We start from the raw sequence: 20622 nt of genomic DNA, 5'->3' as shown, positions 1-20622 counted from the left end.
TTTCACTGTAATGGACAAGCACAACCAGCATGTGCCCTACATTCAAACACTGAGCCCACACCCCTGACCACACTTGTCAGATTTAACAATCACTTCATACTCTTTTGAAACCCATTTCACAGCCACTTGCACATAGGATACCATCTGAACTTATACCTTCCCCTATCCATCATTTAATCCACACACTGCTCTCATATCCTACCTCACTACTGACAATATCCATAACAAGAAGATCCCAATGCTCTGCTACTGACACAACCTACACAATTTTGTATTAAAATGATGCCAGCTGGAACCTCAGCCTGGCCCCTCTTTCTTTTGATAGCACATATGGGGTATTCAGACCCAGATCTCCACATATCACAATCACAGGTCCTCAGACTAATCCCCAAATCTCCTCAAATCACAATTACAGTTCTTCCAAGCTGCTCTAGTTTATTCCTCCAGCTGGGATGCATGCAGATAATTCCAGAGGATGAGTTAAGCTTTTGTGAGCATTTACCTTAACTCTGTATTTTCTGGTTTTCAGAAGTTTGAGTTTTGCTGAACTCAGCATCCTGGAAGGTCATGAGCAATGAGCAGGGCCATCCTTAGCCATAGGCAGAGCAGGTAGCCGCCTAGGGCACCACTAGGTCTGGGAGCACCGCTCTGCTGGGAGCCCAGACAGATGGGAAGCAGTGGAGCATGTAAGAGCAGGGCTGCTGGGTCCTAGATAGAGATGAATGCAGCACAGTCTGAGGGAGGGGATTGACTGCTGGGGTCTCTGAGAAGGGGTGGGGGAAGGAACTCACCTGTGGGGTGACCAGATGTCCCGATTTTATAGGGACGTCCTGATTTTTGGGTTTTTCCTTATATAGGCTCCTATCCCCCCCCCCCTCCACTCCCGTCTCAATTTTTCACATTTGCTGTCTGGTCACCCTAGGTGGGGGTAATTGGTACCTATATAAGACAAAGCCCCAAATATCGGGACCGACCCTATAAAATCGGGACATCTGGATCTGGTCACCCTAGCTGGGGAGCGCATCTCTCCCCCGGGCTGGCAGCAATCCATCTCATCTGGGGGGAGCTGCACAGGGCAGGATGAGCTGCTGTGGCTTCATGGGTGCCCCATCCCTGAGATCAGATGCTGTGCTAACTTCACCAGGGTCTGTTGGGCTGGCAGTGGTGCCCATTGGCATGTGATCGGACCTGTGGGTTTGCTGCTGCTGTTGCCACTCTGCACCCCAAGAGGTGGATTTTGGGGTTCTGCAGTTTTCCACCTATCTCCTCCTCTACTGCAGCTGTTGGACCAGCAGGCTTGGGGGTGAGCCAAGCATGAAAGCAGTACTGTGTTGCCATTTAGATTGTCATTTAACCTGGTTTGCCAAAAATGCTTGCTAACAATCCTGAATTAAATTTCAATATATTTTTTTTAAAAATCAATATCTTAGCCAAAAACAGAAAATTAAGTTGTTGACAATTATTTGTGACAAGTTTGGTATGGGAAAGGGAGTGGGCCAGTTTTCATCAGAGAAACAAAAAATGTTGACTGACTTTCCTATAGCCCTGTTACTGCTAAATAGAGTCCTCCAACAACTGTAATATGCTCATCTCCTTACCAATGTATAGAGCAGAGGTCGGCAACCTACGGCACACGTGCCAAAGGTGACACACGAGCTGATTTTTGATGGCATGCAGCAGTGGGCTGAGCAGCTCAGCCTGCCACTGCTCTGGGGTTCCAGCTGCTGCCCCCTTGCCACCCGGGGTCCCGGCCACCAGCCCCACTCAGCACTCACTGCTGGCCTGGGGACCCCCAAGGAATCCCAGGCTGGCAGCGGGCTGAGCAGGCCAGCGGCTGATACCCTGAGTGAGCCACTCAACCCGCTGTCGGCCTGGAGTTCCATTCACTCAGCTGGTAGGTGGGCTGAGCAGGACTAAATTCAACAAAATAGGAAAACAAGAGCAACTAATGACAAAGTTCAAGAACCTAGAGCAGTGGTCCCCAACCTTTTTTGTCTGGCAGTCAGACGAAGGACCGTGACAGTGGACGAGCATCCGCCGAAATGCTGCCGAAATTCGGCAGCATTTCAGTGGCGACACCTCTGGATGACGCTGCTTATTGGCGGCAAGCGGCATCATCCAGAGGCGTAGCCGCCAAATTTCGGTGGCATTTTGGTGGATGCTTGTCTGCTGGCCAGTACGCAGGTGCACTGAGAGGCCCCTGCAGGTGCCATGGCACCTGCGGGCACTGCGTTGGGGACCCCTGACCAAGAGAGCCTCCTGAAGCACGGTGATCGTTTTGATTTAAATGGACTTGAACTGTATGAAGAATTGAGTACACTGTCCTCAATGTTGCCACGTGCAAAATCGATAATGGACATTGTACAGTTTATTCATACCAGCAAACTTGTTGACATATATCCTAATGTGTACGTTGTCACTCGTATTCTACTGACAATTCTTGTAACAGTAGCATCAGGAAAACAGAGTTTCTCAAAACTAAAGCTCATTAAAAACTATCTTCGCTCTACATGAAGTCAGGAACACTTGACTGGTCTTGCTATTCTTGCAATCAAACAAGATATCACTTTGTCTTCGTTATACAATGACATTCTTACTGATTTTGCAGCCAAAAAAGCCAGAAAGATTGATTTTAATTAAAAACAAATCCTTGTTTCAATACTCTTCATATAAATTTCCAATAAAATGTTGACAAATTTAAAAAATTATATTATTTGCATCATTCTGTCAAATCAGAATTTTTTTCTATGGTGCTGCTTCTTTAGTGCTAGTCCATCAGCATTACTGTGTGCTTCATTAAGTTAAACTGGTTTTAATAACATGCATGTGGCAAGTTTTCCAATAGTGTAAGCTTATGTTTGTGTTGCTAAGAGCAAGACAGGCTCAGGGGCACCAGTTAAATAATCCCGCCTAGGGTACCATAAATCCTAAGGACGGCCCTGATCACTGGGCAATCTTAACTCTACATTAATGATTTTTTTGCCTTTTAATCATATGTAAAGTTATAAATATGCCAGCTAAGTAATAGCAAGGGATGAAATGTTCATTAATGCCAACCTATTTCAAAATGTTTTCTTGAATCAAAATTAGTTCAGTCTTAACAGCTTTCCTTGTTTTTGAAAAAAAAGACATTGTTGCACTGAATGCAGAAGCTGTTTCATTTAATTTGTTTTAATTGTGTTTTGTGCTTCTCAAGGAAACAGGACTATGTAAATTGACAATCCATGGAAGGCAGTTCTTTAAACCAAGATTAATATACTAAAAGGATTTAACATGAAAAATGCAAAAACTGCTGCAAATCTTTAGTGAAAGAAAAAGAGGATTTTAGTTGTTTAATTTTAAAAAAATATGCAAAAGAAAACAAAATTAAATGCCTTTAAAGAGGCTAAATTTTAGATTAGATAGATAGATAGATAAGATAGATATAATTCTATGCACTAGCTCAACCCAAAGTTATGGGCTGGGTGCATTAATCACTTGGGGAAATTCTATGGCTTGTGTTATGCCAGAGGTTAGACTAAATGATCCTAATGGTCTCTTCTGGCCTTTTACTCTTATTTTGCTTTAGACTTAGAAGACCACTAGAGGTGACTATGTCACACTAGGCACCACTGCTAATTAAGAACCCAGTCAATGGAAACCATAGAAAACCAAGAGCAACCCTACAAAATAGAGAGCTACAGAAGCCATACAACATAAATAAAGATATCCCACTTATCCTACACATCTCCACTCAATTTTCCCCTTCAAAGGCTCCCTTGAAGTATAAAACCTAAAATCGTAGACCTACAAATTCCAAATAAAATAGACATAACTTACATTTTGTTAGAATTTTAGTATACTGCAGAATTTGCAAAAACTGAATCAGTTAACAGATTTCTGGGGCCAAATTCTGCAGTATCTTACAGATTCTCTGGCCCAGTCTACATCATTGGTCAGACTCTGGTGGTGCAAAAGTCCCAGAGAGCTATCAGATAACCCAACCAGGCATAACGCGAGCGTTACCAAGCCCACAGCATAGGTGGAATACTATGGCCAGGAAGGGGACATAGAATGTGGCACATTCCAGAAATCCCCAGCTGATGGACAGCCCAAAGAAGGCCATTACCAGATGGTGCAGTTTAGATCAGCACTGAGGCTGCTCAAAACTGTGTCAGGGCCAGTGTGGAGTAGACCTTGTGGATCAGAGAGCTTCAGCTGCCTCCCTTGCACAGACTGGATGCAACAGGAAATGCGTACCTTTGTATCCACACTGAGTTCAGTAGAGTTACAAAGGGTGTAGAGAGGCCCGCACTAAAAACTGGACAGTGACTGCAATATTTGTAGCATGTCACTGGGGTATTCACAGTAGTTCATATTTTAATATGTTCTAAGTATAGAGCACCACAAGTAAGTCAACAATAAAATTAATTTTTCCTGAAGGTGTTAATTAGGGTGTCAGAGTTTTAGCAATGACCTTGGTAAGTCAGCAAAGAACATGCTTCATGCAAAACACAAAAAAAGCACAAACATTTAAACAAAACTGACGTTTTTAGCCATTACAGCAGAGGCTATTTCCATTCCAAGCTAAACACAGACCCTGGCACACTGACATGGAAAACAAGTCTCCCAAAATGTTTATTAGCCAGCCAAAGAAGAAAGCAGAGCTGGATATACATTTAAGATCTGACAATCTATCTGTGCACACCTGCTGAGAGCAGGGATTCATCTGCAAAAGAAAGGGCAGGGACTAAGTTGATCTACAGTTATCTCAGTTCGTCACATTTATCTGATTGTAGAACTAATGAGCTCTGAAGTGCTGAGCCACAATACAGAAAATACCACTGCACAGTAGCCCTCCTTATTTCTTTGAGCTTATCTAAATGCTTCTTCTAATCATAATCAAAGACTTTTTGTCCCTGTTTTTCCTGATTTTTGTTATATTGAAGACCTTACATTTTGTCAAAAAAAAAAATAAAAAGCAAATCCATATCTGTTTTCATAAGGTCTGACAGCTGCTGCCAGCGGGGAAAAGAAGGCATGGATAGAATTAAATATTGCTTTTCTCCACAATGGTAAGGATTATCTACAAAGAAGGCATTAGATTTGATTCGTGATCAAGCAAACTGAGCTCACACTGCAGAATCAAAGAAGCTAGGGAAGGAAAAGGCTCATTGTTATCTAGTCCATCCCTCTGTCAGTGCAGGTATGTTCCCTATTATTTCAAGCATGATTTGGCAGTCATTTGTTCAAATTTTGGGATGCAATTTTTATCACCTGCAATCTTCACAATTATGTACCACTGGGTACTATATGTACTGAAATATCCTAGGTGACTTTCAAAAACTATGAGAGAGAAACAGTCACATCAAAGCTTAGTAACTCGGAATCCTTTAATCTTCCATGCTTATGGAGTATGCAGATTTACATAAAGGAATTATTGATAATTCTGAAGTGCGTGTTTACTTTTGTAAATGCCAGAGTTTAGCATTACTGATTGATCATAATATACATACAAGATATACATCGGTGTGTGTAATGTGTTAAGTAAAATGGAGCAGTAGAATAGCTATGGAAAGAAGCAGACAGATTTCTAGAAAAATAACTATGGGAAATGAAAGCTTTTCCTCAACTATATGCATATCTAGTGCCAATTACCATATTTGTTTGCTGATTTTTTTCTAAAAAAAATCATTAAGTTGATATTACATCAGCAAAGTTTTAAAGATATGAACCAACAGTGCAAACCTTAGAAATATTTACCTCCATTTCCTCAGAATCCTAGACTCCAACAGGGTGAATTTCATTCCTCAGACAAAAGGAGGAACTGTAGTATGAAGATTCTAAAACTTGTGAAAATGTTTGGGAAATTCAGTAGTGGTATTGAGCTATTTTAGGTGTTGTGGCTGAGAAACTTGTGACTTTAGATCCTTTATAAATGATCTTACTTCCCTCTTTTCAGCAGATATACTGTATAGTAGATGCTCAGTTTGCTCCGTCACCATCCATACTGTATAAAATCACAGTATTACGAAGGGCCAAATTCTCCTTTCCAATACATTAAACTCCCACTTAAGCCAGTGGGGGTTGTCTATTTTGGGGCAGAATTTCTCCCTACTCTTTTTTTCTTCCACTCTATTTCTGTTCTGCACCCATCACCAAGGTATCTGATCACCTTTGTGCTCAGAGGGTGCTTTACAACTTCAGCACACTACACAAATATCAACAACTCAACTGATTTTGAGATCTGAAATCTTATGTCACCCCAACAATAAAAAAAAAGGATAAATCTCTCCTATTTTAAGTTTTCAAGTAGACAATTGTCAGACACAAACCTGAGTGAAAGCTGTAATTCAGTGTAAATAATCAATTCTTAGGTGAACGGTTTGAATAAATAGAGCCACTGAAATAGAAAAGGACATGATATTTCTAGTGTCAAAGGAATCCAGATATTTCAGAGAAGCATTTGAAAATCTTTGGGGCAATTAGTTTCATCCACAATATTCCTCTTTACAATTTAACTGAAACCACAAAGAACTGAATGTACCTGACACAAAAAATAAACAGTTTTTGATGAAGGCTTTTATTAATCCAATGCCATGTTAGCCGCAGGTATTTCTTCACAAAGAGCATGACAGACCTTGTGCATGCACACCTTCTCTGCACACCAGGCTGAGAGATTGTGCTTCCGTGAGCTCACCAAGGAGAAATGTGGATCTGCCCTGCCCTCTGGTCAGGTCAGTGACTAAAGGGCATGGTTTGGCCCCACATTATTATAAGCAATGGAACAAGATAAGTTCGTGGCCAGGTAGAATCATCAACAGCATTGACGCTTTACATATCCACACAACGTTTAAGCCACGTCTGCCCTCTATTCTGCAAATACTATTTCCTGTGGGTCTAATGCGCAGCTGCGGTGCTTCTTGTCCTCTGAGTTTGCCACACAACCCTGCTAACTTTGTCATCTTCAGTCCCTTTTACTAGAGAAGAGCATTGTCACCTTGGATTCCTAAAAATAGCAGGAAAACTTTTCCTCTTCTGGTAGCAACAACAACAAGACAGAGTGACAGGGAGAGAGAGAGAGAGAGAGAGAGAGAGACCTGCCACATTAGGATGTGGGCTGCTTATGGAATAAGAGGGTGTTAATTTGTGAACTAATATTAAGACTCCTAGGGATTCCCTGTTGGAAAGAAAATACCAAAAAACTGCTGCATCTAAGCTCTTTGTGCAAAACACACAGACCAAGTCCTGCAAGCCTTTACTCATGTGAGTAGTCCGACTGGCTTCAGTAGGACCATTTTTTCATGACTAAGCTTTCGTAGGGTCTTGCCTTGTTAAAAGTAAGAATTCTGGGGAAAATCCTCAACAGCTGAGGAGACAAGAGAAGACTGTCAAGCAGCTGCATTTTGCATTCATAAAACATTGTCTAAGCTTACTTTTTACACAAATGTTTGCAGCTTGAAATTCATGAAAATAGTTCTTAGACTAGACGGCTTCTCTAGCAGATGGATTCACACAGAAACCCTATTTAGATAGTGTTGTCTGCTCTGCTAAGTACTGTAAGTGCATTCTGGTTTTGAGAATTTATAAATACTATGAAATCAGAAGTTATCTGGCACTGTCTTACAGTCCACTTTCCTTTCCTCTTCAGACTTCAGAGATAGAAAAGTGTATAGCTGAAATGAATGCAGAAACTACTGTAATGAGTTCTGTTCTTTGCAAATAGCTAGCTGATATTTAAACAAAAAAAATTTGTCACACACACACACACACACACACACACACACACACACACACACACACACACACACACACACACACACACCATTTCAAAGCTCAGAATATCTTTTTTCCATTAGATCTACATCTGGTCCAAAAATGTCTTGAAAACTTCCTTTTTTTTTTTTAATTTCAACATTTTAACTGTTTTACTGAAAACAGTGGTTTTCCACTGACACACCTTTCTGAGCGTAAGAGTTCTGAGGAGGTAAGAGATTGAGCCATCTCTATTTGAAACAATATAATAATATTCCAGCACTTAGACAGTGTTTTGGAGATGCAATGCAATGTAAATTAATGAATCATTGCTATTTTTATCATCTGCATCATCATAAGAAATAACTTATACTGTCATTGCTTTATCAATTACATGGCAGACAGTTCACTACTAGATTTTACAAGAGCTTGTTCAGTTCAAATATATGTTGATTTAGGATTTATACTAGATAATGTACAATATTTACATTTTCCTACAGAAAAATCTGTCTTCTGTATATAGATTTATTACTCATCAATCTACTGAGAAATCATATGAACAGCATGAGACAGAAATAAATCATAAGCACAAAAAGTATGGAGAGAGATATACAGATAGACGAATAACAGCCTAGAAACCTCCTGCCATCTCAGAACCAGATGACTTAGAAAAAAGATAAAAGTTGTCAAGCATATATACCAGCAGTAAGGTTCCAAAGGGAAATGAGAATGGAAGAAATGTAAATGAATTCATTATAGGTTCACTTCATATTGCTCTGACAGATTGGGAAGATAAACAAACAAATCAGGAAGCCAGATCAGGAGGGAAACTCACAAAAATAGGGGAGGGGAATACAAAAGTAAAGTGAAAATGAGATGTGTTGCTGCAGTTAGGAACAGATGGCGTTCACCTTTCGAAGCGGGGAAAGGCCTTATTTGCGCACAGACTGGCTAACCTAGTAAGGAGGGCTTTAAACTAGGTTCGACGGGGACAGGTGAGCAAAGCCCACAGGTAAGTGGGGAACAAGACCTGGGAGATGGGTTGGAAACAGGAGGGAGCACGGGCTATAATGGCAGAGAGGAAGGAGGGTCAGGGCAAAGCTGGGAGGCAAGATCAAACCAGTATCTTAGATGCCTTTATACTAATGCAAGAAGTATGGGTAATAAGCAGGAAGAACTGGAAGTGCTAATAAATAAATACAACTATGACATTATTGGCATTACTGAAACTTGGTGGGATAATACACACGACTGGAATGTTGGTGTGGATGGGTATAGTTTGCTCAGGAAGGATAGACAGGGGAAAAAGGGAGGAGGTGTTGTCTTATATATTAAAAATGTACACAGTTGGACTGAGGTGGAGATGGACATAGGAGACGGAAGGGTGGAGAGTCACTGGGTTAGGCTAAAAGGGGTAAAAAACACAGGTGATGTCGTGCTGGGAGTCTACTACAGGCCACCTAATCAGGCGGAAGAGGTGGATGAGGCTTTTTTCAAACAACTAACAAAATCATCCAAAGCCCAAGATTTGGTGGTGATGGGGGACTTCAACTATCCAGATATATGTTGGGAAAATAACACCGCGGGGTACAGACTATCCAATAAGTTCCTGGACTGCATTGCAGACAACTTTTTATTTCAGAAAGTTGAAAAAGCTACTAGGGGGGAAGCTGTTCTAGACTTGATTTTAACCAATAGGGAGGAACTTGTTGAGAATTTAAAAGTAGAAGGAAGCTTGGGTGAAAGTGATCATGAAATCATAGAATTTGCAATTCTAAGGAAGGGTAGAAAGGAGTACAGCAGAATAGAGACAATGGATTTCAGGAAGGCAGATTTTGGTAAGCTCAGAGAGCTGATAGGCAAGGTCCCATGGGAATTAAGACTGAGGGGAAAAACAACTGAGGAAAGTTGGCAGTTTTTCAAAGGGACGCTATTAAGGGCCCAAAAGCAAGTTATTCCGATGGTTAGGAAAGATAGAAAATGTGGCAAAAGACCACCTTGGCTTACCCTTGAGATCTTGCGTGACCTACAAAATAAAAAGGCGTCATATAAAAAATGGAAACTAGGTCAGATCACGAAGGATGAATATAGGCAAATAACACAGGAATGCAGAGGCAAGATTAGAAAAGCAAAGGCACAAAATGAACTCAAACTAGCTATGGGAATAAAGGGAAACAAGAAGACTTTTTATCAATACATTAGAAGCAAGAGGAAGACTAAGGACAGAGTAGGCCCACTGCTCAATGAGGAGGGGGTAACAGTAACGGGAGACTTGGAAATGGCAGAGATGCTTAATGACTTCTTTGTTTCGGTCTTCACTGAGAAGTCTGAAGGAATGTCTAGTATAGTGAATCCTTACGGGAAGAGGGTAGGTTTAAAAGAGAAAATAAGGAAAGAGCAAGTAAAAAAGCACTTAGAAAAGTTAGATGCCTGCAAGTCACCAGGGCCTGATGAAATGCATCCTAGAATACTCAAGGAGTTAATAGAGGAGGTATCTGAGCCTCTAGCTATTATCTTTGGGAAATCATGGGAGACGGGGGAGATTCCAGAAGACTGGAAGGGGGCAAATATAGTGCCCATCTATAAAAAGGGAAATAAAAACAACCCAGGAAACTACAGACCAGTTAGTTTAACTTCTGTGCCAGGGAAGATAATGGAGCAGATAATCAAAGAAATCATCTGCAAACACTTGTAAGGTGGTAAGGTGATAGGGAATAGCCAGCATGGATTTGTAAAGAACAAATCGTGTCAAACTAACCTGATAGCGTTCTTTGATAGGATAACGAGCCTTGTGGATAAGGGAGAAGCGGTGGATGTGATATACCTAGACTTTAGTAAGGCATTTGATACAGTTTCGCATGATATTCTTATAGATAAGCTAGGAAAGTACAATTTAGATGGGGCTACTATAAGGTGGGTGCATAACTGGCTGGATAACCGTACTCAGAGAGTAGTTGTTAATGGCTCCCAATCCTGCTGGAAAGGTATAACAAGTGGGGTTCCGCAGGGGTCTGTTTTGGGACCGGTTCTGTTCAATATCTTCATCAACGATTTAGATGTTGGCATAGAAAGTACGCTTATTAAGTTTGCGGACGATACCAAACTGGGAGGGATTGCAACTGCTCTGGAGGACAGGGTCAAAATTCAAAATGATCTGGACAAATTGGAGAAATGGTCTGAGGTAAACAGGATGAAGTTCAATAAAGATAAATGCAAAGTGCTCCACTTAGGAAGGAACAATCAGTTTCACACATACAGAATGGGAAGAGACTGTCTAGGAAGGAGTATGGCAGAAAGAGATCTAGGGGTCATAGTGGACCACAAGCTTAATATGAGTGAACAGTGTGATACTGTTGCAAAAAAAGCAAACGTGATTCTGGGATGCATTAACAGGTGTGTTGTAAACAAGACACAAGAAGTCATTCTTCCGCTTTACTCTGCACTGGTTAGGCCTCAACTGGAGTATTGTGTCCAGTTCTGGGCACCGCATTTCAAGAAAGATGTGGAGAAATTGGAGAGGGTCCAGAGAAGAGCAACAAGAATGATTAAAGGTCTTGAGAACATGACCTATGAAGGAAGGCTGAAGGAATTGGGTTTGTTTAGTTTGGAAAAGAGAAGACTGAGAGGGGACCTGATAGCAGTTTTCAGGTATCTAAAAGGGTGTCATCAGGAGGAGGGAGAAAACTTGTTCACCTTAGCCTCCAATGATAGAACAAGAAGCAATGGGCTTAAACTGCAGCAAGGGAGATTTAGGTTGGACATTAGGAAAAAGTTCCTAACTGTCAGGGTAGTTAAACACTGGAATAGATTGCCTAGGGAAGTTGTGGAATCTCCATCGCTGGAGATATTTAAGAGTAGGTTAGATAAATGTCTATCAGGGATGGTCTAGACAGTATTTGGTCCTGCCATGAGGGCAGGGGACTGGACTCGATGACCTCTCGAGGTCCCTTCCAGTCCTAGAGTCTATGAGTCTATGAGTCTATGAGTTACATTAAGGGCTAGCTTTTCAAATGAGCCTTTTGTTTTTTAACCACCTCTAATACTTACAGATTATACAACAACTTATATAAGTGTACACTGTATAGTCAAAGAACCAGCCTTAACCCTGCCCTATGTGCCAATCATCTATCTATTAAGGATATTTTAGTTCACAACAAGAAGCTAAGGCCTTGTCTACACTGCAGTTTTGTTGCCAAATGGCAGCTTTTGGCAATGAAACAATGGAAGTTTACACACTGCAATGCCACTTGTGGCAACAAAAATCTTCATTTTCGGTGATAGAATAAAATTACCTCAAGGGAAGGCATAAAGCTTTTTGCAGCAAACTTAAAGCGATAAAGCGTTAGTATAGACACTACCGTTCATTTTATCTCCACAACTGGCCTCCCCCAGTATCCCACAATGCCCTCCGTGACTGCTCTGCTTACTGTTTTGAGCTCTGCTTCCCTGCATTCTTGTTACAAAGGCATGCGTCCCTCCCCCCTTCAACGCTCTGTGAAATTCTGACAGCTGAGCATGCTGCTCAGGTCAAACAAGAAAGAGTAAATCATTAACATGGAACCCTACTCTCTCCAGCATTAGAAACGCAGTGTGTGTGTGTGTGTGTGTGTGTGTGCACGCTGTGCAGAGCCAGGGAGGGAGGCAGAGGCTGATGTCAAGGTGTCCCTCTCCCCCAGCCTAAGAACTGGTTGTTTCCAGCGGCTGTCTGAATTTAAAGACAGTATGCCGACACACTCACTCTCCCCAACACACACTGTCTCTCACATACACATTCCCACCCCACATATTCCCTCAACACACACGTCTGTCTGTCTCTCCACCCACACATGCACCAGCTCCCCGTCACATACTCCCCTCGACACATTTAGTTGAAAAGCATCTGGCAATCTAGTCGGATGCCCATGTAACCATGGGAATGAGAAACCTGCATCATGTGATGCTGTACCTGCCCCATGAGACATTGCAAACCCTTCCAAAAGCACCTCACAGACAGTTGCACAGTGGGATAGCTACCACAGTGCACTGCTGTCTGTGTCGATACAAAATCTGCTAGTGTGAGTGCGCTCTGCTGACACAAGGAGCATAGTGTGGACATGCCACAATGATTTAATTAAAGTACTTTAATTAGAGTGGCATAACTTTTGGCGACAAAACTCTGCCGTGTAGACATAGCCTTAGGAAAGTAAAGCTGAATATGTGTTTTGATAGTGTCTCGCTCACATCCAAAATGGTATCGTTCAAGTCCTTCTCTGATTGTTAGCTCTTTTGGACAAGGACTGTGTCCACTTCTGTGTTTTCACAGTGCCCAGCAAAATTGTTTTTAAGTTCGCTTTCTAAATGGGATTTTTTGTTTTTCTAAATTTTCCTCAGAATGTAATCACTTTTTATTTTGAAATTGAAAATGTTTAACTTTGAATGAATTCCTATGTTGGGACAAACTGCCTGATCCAATATGGCAATGCAGAAAAAAAAACAACCCCAAACCAAACAAAAACAGAAAAGAAAAAAAAGGAAACCTCTCATGAAAGTTACTGTGAAACAAAAACGAACAAAGAAATGAAAAATGGACCACATGGGCCAGCCACTCTCCCCCGGACCAGCAGGCACCCTGAAACCACACTGCTCCCCTTGAGTACATGGGCTAATTGATCTTTGTGATCCTCCCCCAACATGGGAGGAAAGACAATTGAACATAAAAGAGGACAACACTGACAATGTCAGATAAAAGCAGCAAAGAATCCTGTGGCACCTTATAGACTAACAGACGTTTTGGAGCATGAGCTTTCATGGGTGAATACCCACTTCTTCAGATATTCACCCACGAAAGCTCATGCTCCAAAACGTCTGTTAGTCTATAAGTGCCCCAGGATTCTTTGCTGCTTTTACAGATCCCGACTAACACAGCTACCCCTCTGATAAGTGTCAGATAACTGAACTAAAGGAAAATGGCCAAAAAGCCAAAATATATATATATTTTAAAGTCATTTTTGTGAACATTTTCATTTTTGTGAAAAGAAAGCCATTGTTGGACAGCCAACATTTTCATGAAAAACGCTGACTGTCTTTAAATAATAAGTAACGTCATTTCAGGCTTTAATCTCTCCTTTTTTAAAAGTTTAAAGAAAGCACTACATATTATTTCTCTGCGGGCTGATTTCTTCTTGCCATTGATGGTTTTTTCCCCTGGATGAATTCAAGGCAATGCTAAGAAACATTTTTGTCAGCACCTGTTTTTTGTTTTTTCATCTAAATCTGTTAATTTTCTTCTAAAGATTGTATGTAAATCACTCCTTCCACTGAGAAGTTCACTGTTCAGCAGGGCACAGAGTAGAGAGACTGTGTTTGGCCAGGTGTTGGGGGCGAGGGGAAGGCTGCATGGTGTATCAGGGCAAGAGAGTCGGTGTAACTCCTGCTAGAGATCCTGGCTTAGGTCTATTCCTGGATAAAAGTGTTGTATGGTTTAAGTGCGGTGCTTGTTCCAGGGGTAACTCCAATCCCTCTAGGAGGGAGGGTTGGTGTTTGTTCACCTCTGCACAAACAGGACCTGGGACCCTTCTCAAGACCCTCAGAATCCCGCATCTGACAAGTGGTGTCCCAAACAAGATTTGGGGATTTTAGGTAGGGATCTGTGAGGACCATATCTGAGGCTCCAGGAACATTTTTGAATCATTATGGACTCACACAACCCCCTCAAGCCCAGCTCCCATCCTGCCAGCCTGCCCAACCTCAATGACTTTGACATACCAAATGTTGTAGTTACCCCGTTTTACAGGAGATGGCCAGACCAGCTACCCAGGCAGACCTGGAATCCACATGTACAGCTTGCCTGACTAGCAGAAGGCAGGGATCCTGTTGGGCCAGCTGCGGGGAGCTGCCATTGTGGAAGATAAAACCTGGCCCCATGACCAGAAGAGTACCACCCAAAATATTTGTAAGCAGCTGGATTGGATTGATAAACCCCCATAAATGTTACCTGAAATTGGGCCGACTAGTATGCTTAGGGAGGACTATTGACCCACTAGAGTTTGGCAAAAAGCAGCACATTTATTATACTAAAAGCTAAGCTCAAAAGAAGAGAGGGGGGAGGGTCACACTAGCATACTCATGCTCCCAGGACAGGCACAGCACTGGAGATGTCAGGATCCTTCAAGGTAAGTGTCCCACAGCACAGTGATGGACAGTGCAAAGAAGGTAAGTCTTCCCGAGGCAGGATGGAATGCAACGTGGCGGACCACTGCCCAGGCAGTCCGGGAAAAGGGCCTTCACAGGAGGTACAATCTTAGTGCACTCCTGAGCACATAGCCCCTTCCCCTTTTAAAGGACCTGCACCTCATGGCCTGAGACTAGAGATGATGTGGCCACATCTGGTTAGTCACACTCCACCTCAGGCAGTGTCCATGCAGTGTCCATGCATTGGGTGTGTGATCGCTGCCTAATTAGAGTTCCAAACATCTTGTCTACCTGGGAGCTCTTCTGATCTTCCAGCTGTTCAACAGCCCATTCATCCCACAAGCATTCCAGGAGGGATGGGGAGGGGGAAAGCCACTTTACAGGTATTCAGAGAGGGAGAGGAAACAAGGCCGGGGGCTGAGGGGAGAGAAAGTGTAACAGACCTTTTGAGGGTACAGGTTATACATAGCTCCTACAACAATAAACAGATGAAAAAAGTTCTTTGCTCAGGCCCAGACACCTACTGAGGCATGCACGGACTTGGCCAATAGCTTTCAAGTGATCCTCTGTTCCATCAAAACCATGACACCCTCCCTGGCCCAGGACCTTGAAAAGGACCTGGAGCAATGATTGGCAGAAGGGGCCTGTGACCCTCTTGCTTGGCAGGCTTTGCACTCCCTATGGATCCAGAACCCCAATATGGACTTTGAGAACTTTAAAGAAAAGGCTATGGATGCAGTTGGGTCACAAATACCTGAGAGCCAGGGCCGGACTCATACCCACATGCTGGACTTAGATTACCCACACCCAACACTCAGAGCCCAGCTAGGGGTGAACCAACATTTCCCAGACAGCAGGGAAACCCATAACATCATCCCTCAAGACATGGAGGCAGTCTGGCAGCAAGCGGGGCAGTCTGTGTATCTAGAGGGAAGAAGGCTGCGTGTTCTGTCAGGGACAAGGGTATCTATGTAGTCGCTGCTAGAGATCCTGACCTAGGTCTACTCCTGATTTTGCCTGGATTAGATAAAAGTATTGTTTTAGGATTAAATGTGGTGCTTGTTCCAGGGGTTAACTCTGATCTCTCTATGAGGGAGGGTAGGTGTTTGTGGAGAGGTGCATGGATGGGACCTGGGAACCCTCATCAGATCCTGGGAATCCCCCATCTGACACAGTCATGGCAGTACTTCATAAATACGTGCACAAACATCAAAGCCCACCATGTTCAATGGAATTGTCAAGCCTCTTGCTGTAGAAATTCTGATTAAATCATTGGCATAAAAAATAATGTCTGCTCCCCCCGCACCCCCAGATCTAAAACTCAAGAGTCAGGATGCAAAAGATCAGGAGATTGGTTTAAAAATCATTAAAATTACAGTTCCTTTTCTGTTGCTGGTTGTTAAGCCTCCAGGTTACATTCAGATCATGTTTTCAAGATTCCCTCTGCAATCAGGAGGACTAGAAAAATATTACTACTTTTTTTTAAACGAAAGCAAAGATTCTCACCTAATCATATGCCGGCAGGAGCTGTGGCTTTAAGAAACACAGAACATTTTTGCTAGTCTGGGGATAAAATCACAAGAGATGACAACACTGTTGCATAGCAGCAGTTAGAACTTCCAGTCTCTGGCTCCACTGCCAAAGGAAGTTATTGTGTCTGGCACCACACTCTGTGGCCAGTCTCAGATTTATTGAACTGTTATGTGCTACTGTGCTTGGCAATAGCACAGGGGTTGATTGAGTCATTGGAGTGTGACTTGTGTTCTTTTTGCCTAAAAAGAATTTGCAAAAGGGTTTTATGCTCTAAAATGAGCTATAGCTAAATCCAGAAGACGTTCTCCCAATTTCCATCAGAATGATGGAATTCATATTAAACCAAATCCTGAAATCCTTCCTTAGGTCCTGATTCAGAAGAGCATCCCTATTAAAGGAAATCATATAACCATGTGCTTAAAATTAAGCATATGCTTGAATGCTTTTCTGAATACAGATGTACGTAAGCCTTGAACTGGGACCTTAGGTTTGATTCATTCAAAAATGCCATTGGCCTTAGTGAGACCTTTAGTGGACAAGGACTTCAAGTCTTGTCAAGTTATACGGTAGACAACAGTAGCAGGGTTTCTCCAAGATCACTGCATTTCCAACACAACATGGCCTGGGGAGCTCAAAGAAAGCTTGTTTGTCATTACAACCTTATGTATAAATATATCAACACGATCATTTGCACTAAAAAGATGTCTGAAGTTGAAATGTACACAAGGGTGCGGGTATTCTGACTATCTAGATGGCATTTTTCAAAGTAGGTACCCGAAGATGCATTTTTACCTAGCATTTATTCCTGCAGCCTTTTCTTATTTAAATTTGGCAGCATCTCAAGTGACTTTAATTTTCTAAATCTTGCATCTGATTAGAATCTTTATCACTAAAATCATTCCATTGAAATTTTATATAGAATACTATATTCCCCTTATTCTTTATCAGGGGACTTAGCATGCTACAGAGTTTAGTAGAAACTGCATATTATTGTGCATTTCCTTTCTATATTGTTTAACATAGCCATGTAAAAAAGTTAAAAAAATATAACAGCTATACTCTGCCCAACATCACCATGACAATAAGGAGCAATCTTTTTTCAGCACACCTTTAGATCCTAGTTTGCACTTCATGTATCATGTATTTTCTGGACTTACTTGTATTAAATGTTGTTATAAAGATGCCACAATTAAGAATGCAGTAAGTTATAAAATATATAGGTACAACAGCTTGGACAGGTGAATTGATGCAAAAGACAAATACACAAAATAATAATTCATTTGTATCTGAACAGTAAAAACCCTATTTATTAAAAGTCCAATCCAACTCTCAGTGGAGGGAATGGAAATCTTTCCACAGATTTCAATGGAAATTAGACTGGGCCTTTAGTTTACAGATTTTGAGCCAGATCTTAGGCTGGTATAAAATTGGCATAGCTCTGGCCCTTTAAATTTTTTAAGAAGTTTTTTTTGCACGTGCCATTTATATGAAGAATTTATCGTGTCATTTCCTTGAAATGTGGTTTGTTACTTAAAATACACCAATCACCCATTCAACAATAATACTTAAAAGAGAGGTTTCAGAGTAGCAGTTGTGTTAGTTTGTCTCTGCAGAAAGAACAGGGGCACTTGTGGCACTTTAGAGACTAAAAAATGTATTTGAGCATAAGCTTTCGTGGGCTAAAACCCACTTCAGATGCAGTGGAAAATACAGTAGGAAGATATATATGAAGTTTTTTTGTTGCAATATTGCGACTTTTAGGTCTGTAATCAAGTCACTCTTCAAAACTTCAGAAACAGACTCCAATGAGAGACTGCTGAATTGGAATTAATTTGCAATATGGACACCATTAAATTAGGCTTGGATAAAGACTGGGAGTGGATGGGCCATTACACAAAGTAAAACTATTTCCCCATCTTTATTTCCCCTCCCCTACTGTTCCTCTCACCTTCTTGTCAACTTCTGGAAATGGGCCATTTTGATTACCATTACAAAAAGTTTTTCTCCCTCCTCCTGGTGATAGCTCACCTTAACTGATCACTCATTATATTGTGTATGGTAACACTCATTGTTTCATGTTCTCTTTGTGTGTGTGTGTAATCTTCTACTGTATTTTCCACTGCATGCATCCAATGAAGTGGATTTTAGCCCATGAAAGCTAATGCTCAAATAAATTTGTTAGTCTCTAAGGAGCCACCAGTACTCCTTAAAAGAGAGTGACACAAAACTTCCCCAATAAATCAGAAGTCTAGACCATGATTTATTTAGCCAGGAGAATCCAAATAATTTAAGTACACAAAAGGAGGCCTTCATGATAATAGATAACAGCCACTGACTTGGATGGATCACACCATGAGCCCTGTGAAAGCCCACCTCCTCCCCACAGGATACTTAGTACATCACAGATCCAGGCAGGACAAGAAAGCAGGCAGCACAGCATTCAGCTTCTCTACAAACATCAATCCAAGTCTCAGGTATGATTACTTAATTCAAGTTCATTCATCTGAGAATAGAAACCAGTGCCAACGCTAATATAAATGTTATCCTCATTTACAGACCACCACAGACTAAGGGATTCATAAGGGAGCTCAAAGATACCTTCGCAGAAATGGTGGTGAAATACCCCAGACATGTCCTCTTAGGAGAGTTCAACACACTCATTGACAAAGCCACAGATGTAAAAGCCCAAAAACTCATCTCCTCATTTGCCTCCCTAGAGCTTTCACAAGCCATCTCTGGCCCAGCCCATGCAGCTTGTCACACTGTAGACCCAGTCTTCAGCCTAGATGTCAAGACGGAGGACAGCATAATACAGCCACCATCTTGAACAGACTGTTGCCTCATTAAGGTAGTGCACAGAGTTCTTCTAGTACCCAGACAACAAGACAGACCAATGGACTCCACTGAATTCCCAAACAATTTAACAATAGCAGTACCCCACGCACAGGGCAAGGAGTCAAGGACTTGGTGAATCATTATTATTTTACATTAGCCTTGACCATTAACACACTGGCCCACCAATAATCCTTCTTTCCCATTGCTCACATAGGTCTCCTTAATTATCTGACACCTTGCACCAGATGAGGGCAGAAACTTGAGCACCAATTGTGGAAAATAAAGGTTCATACAGACAGGATGAAGCATAATGAATTCCTCTAAGACTATGCTGAAGTGGTATAACAGACTAAGAAATTCTTCTTATCACCTTCCATTGAAACTGCCAAATCCTGCCCCAAGGACCTATTGCTTCACCAATCCTAGGTGTCTACAACCTGTATACCGAGAATTTAGTACATTTACTCCTCAAGAAGTTCTGGACACCCTAAAAGATTTTCTGCCAAAGATGTGTGAATCTGACACAGGCCCTTCCCGGTTTGTGAAAGAGTCATGAACTGGTGCTACTCCTGACTGAAACAGACGTCTCATTTTAGAGAAGGAATCTTCCCTTCTGTGGTATATTGAAAACTATGACCTATCACTTCACATTCTCAGGAGTTTTCCTGGTCCTGCTCTCAGACAGGGAACTCTGTAGGAAACTTGTCATCAGAATCACTTCTGCAGACAGACAGCCTAGAGTAAGGTGGGGTGAGTTGTACCTCTGTTTTAAGGAGCCAGCTGCTTTGTCTTTCTCTGATTTTGGTGTGTTATTCTAAATTTTAAGAAATAAAATAGTGCTACATTGCAACCTGCCAGCAGGAATATTTTTATGTATCTTCTCTGTGACTATGCCATGAAACCTTCCTTCTTCAAACACGCAATAGTCTGACCAACACTGAAACACACCTAGGTACATTGGTTCTAGCCAACTACCTTCCAATATCCAACCTCTCATTCCAGAACAAGTGCATTGAGAAGCTAGCCAAAGGCCAACTACAAGTTCATCTAAATTGAAGCTAATATACTAGGAGCTGGCAGAATCTGAATTCAGGCCACAACAGGGTAGTGAAACCCCTTTGGTGGCACAGATGTATGATCTCCTCCTGTCAAGGGATGGTAAGCAGACATCCATTCTCATTCTCCTGAACCTTTCTGCAGCATTCAATATTTTTGACCATTAGATACTGTTGTCTCACTTGAGAGAAGTAGCAAGGGTTTAGGGTAATGTGTTTAAATGGTTTGAGTTGTTCCTGGAAAGATGCACCCAATGAGTAGCGATGAGAAACTGCACCTCCACCAATAGACTCC

The sequence above is a fragment of the Gopherus evgoodei genome, chromosome 1 (assembly GCF_007399415.2).
Source record: "Gopherus evgoodei ecotype Sinaloan lineage chromosome 1, rGopEvg1_v1.p, whole genome shotgun sequence".
In the NCBI taxonomy this organism is placed as follows: domain Eukaryota; kingdom Metazoa; phylum Chordata; order Testudines; family Testudinidae; genus Gopherus; species Gopherus evgoodei.
The sequence above is the reverse complement of the archived record's forward strand: the minus strand, read 5'-3'. Positions refer to the sequence as shown.